The sequence below is a fragment of the Crocodylus porosus genome, unplaced genomic scaffold (assembly GCF_001723895.1).
Source record: "Crocodylus porosus isolate Cpor-Errol unplaced genomic scaffold, CroPor_comp1, whole genome shotgun sequence".
In the NCBI taxonomy this organism is placed as follows: Eukaryota; Metazoa; Chordata; order Crocodylia; family Crocodylidae; genus Crocodylus; species Crocodylus porosus.
Genome location: NW_017728886.1, coordinates 14,548,639 through 14,550,671, shown reverse-complemented (window position 1 = coordinate 14,550,671; position 2,033 = coordinate 14,548,639). Strand labels below are relative to the sequence as shown.

Below are 2,033 nucleotides of genomic sequence, written 5' to 3'. Positions count from 1 at the left end.
CGTGCGCGGGGGGGCGGCCCGGGGAGCCCCGGCGCGGGCCCCTGCCGCAGCCCTGGCTGCAGAGCTGGAAGACAAGGGGAGCTGTGCGGCAAGTCAGGCACGTCTCGCATTTTCAGCTCCACTTACTCCTCTGTTATCGATCGCAACGGCTAGGATTTCAGCTCGTATCCTTTTTAATACGGCTCGGGCAGAGGCGTGCGTGTGTGCGTGCGTGTGTGTGTGTGCGCGCGTGTGCGCGCGGGCGCGTCGTGCCTGCGCATGTGTGTCGAGGCGCGCACACACATGTCGGTGCAGGGGGGGACCCCGAGGCCGCGCGGGCCGGCGCGGCTGCGGCCGCCCTGCCCCGGCACTGCGCCGCCTCCTGCCCGGCTTGCCCCTCGCTGCACTAGCTGGCAGCGCTTGAACTCCTGACCTTCTGTCAACTTCCCTCAGCCGAACCGAAGGAAAACAACTACTTTTCCCTCCGGTGCCTGTCCCGGCTCCTAGCACCCCGCCGGCGGCGGGCAGGCGGCCCCGGGGGGCACCGCGCTCCCGCCCAGGTCCCGGCTCCCCCTCTCGCAGCCTTTCAGCCCTGGCAAGAGCTTCCCTGCCCGGAATAGTTAAACTTTCCGAGCAGCCGCCGAGGGCATGAGCGGCGGGTTAATATTAACCGAGGCGGGGGGCCGCGCAAACAGAGCTCGGCGGGGCAGGTTCTCCACTCCGCAGGTGACGGGAGCAGCCTGCTGAATGCCCCCTGCCCCGGCCTCCCCCCGCCCCGGCAGCCATTGGCTGGATCTGGGGCAGAGATAAGGAGGCCAGGTCAGCATGATAAAGCTGGAATTTGTATGAAATAAAATAGCAATCCGGGGCACCGCAGGTACAGCCGGGGCGGGCTGGGAGGAATGCGGAGGCCAGGCCGGCAGCTAGGGAGCCCACCGGGCTGTTTGCACTGACAGGTACCTGCTAAGTGTTTCCTTCAGGCCGGGCGTTTGTGCAGAGATTAGGAGCTGGCAGGAGAGGGGCTTGTTGAACAACTTCGCCTCCACACAAAGCGGCTGTCGAGGCTGCCCTGCTGAGCTTCACGGTGGCTGAACAGAATTGGGCTTGATTTGTGGCACACGACCCACTGAATTCATAAAGAGCCCGGGCTTCACGGCTTTTGACTCTGACAAGCCCGCTCAGGCGGTGCGCAAGGAGGGAGAGCCCTGTGCTAGGTCCTGCCTCCCCCTTCAGCCGCCCGGGGAGACCCGAGCCGGGCTCCCCCGAGCCCTGCGCCTCCTGCAGATCTGGTGTCTTGGCTACGACGCCACGCGGCTGGAGGCTGCGGGGCAGGGCAGGGCAGCGGCGGGAGCAGGCGGGCACCGCACTGCCGCCCAGGGCAGACACGCGGCTCGCCCCATCAAACGCCGAAGCCGTAACACAATGGGCCCCGGAGTCCAAAGGGAGCGAACTCGGGTTATATGGAGCTACTATCAACGTGTGGCTCGGGGATCTGTTTTATGGCTCTGATACCCACGTTGGACTGCCCTGTTGAGCAATCCCTGCACGCCCCTAAAAGCAGTGCGGGAGGAATAATGCAAGGGTGCTCCCCCGCCCCGGGAGCTGTGAAAGGAGCCTTTGTGGTGTGCTGTTTTACCTAGTGGTAACGTGGTGGGAGAGCTGTCCTGGAGAAGGCCACACATCTCTGCTCACAGCCCCAGCAAGGAGGAGCCCCTTGCTGCCCGTGGGCTCGGGCTTTCCCCTCCCTTGCGAGGGATGCTCTGGACGGCCCGGCCCGGGAGAGCCCCGGGCCCGGCCGGGCTGAGCCGCGGGCCAGGCCCCAGGCAGGGGGCCGACCTGGGGCAGGACAGCCACGAGCGTCTTCCGACAGCCGGCTCCCTGCGGGGCCGGCCCAGACCCGGCTGGCGGCGGAGCGGGGGGGCTGGGGGGGAGGAAGAGGTTGCTGCCGGGCGCGGGAAGCGGCTCTCCGGAGAAAGCGAGTCACCGTCGGGCTCGCACCCGGCGCGGGCCCTCACCTCGCTCCTCGCCCCACCTGCCCCCCGCCCAAGCCGGGC

At 67.4% G+C, this 2,033-nt stretch overlaps 1 protein-coding gene across 1 annotated transcript in view; it reads left to right on the top strand.

Annotated features, from left to right (window-relative positions):
- The window catches only part of SHH (sonic hedgehog), a 10,016-nt gene that overhangs the window by 1,670 nt on the left and 6,313 nt on the right, over positions 1-2,033 (top strand). The gene's annotated exons all lie outside the window — the stretch shown is intronic.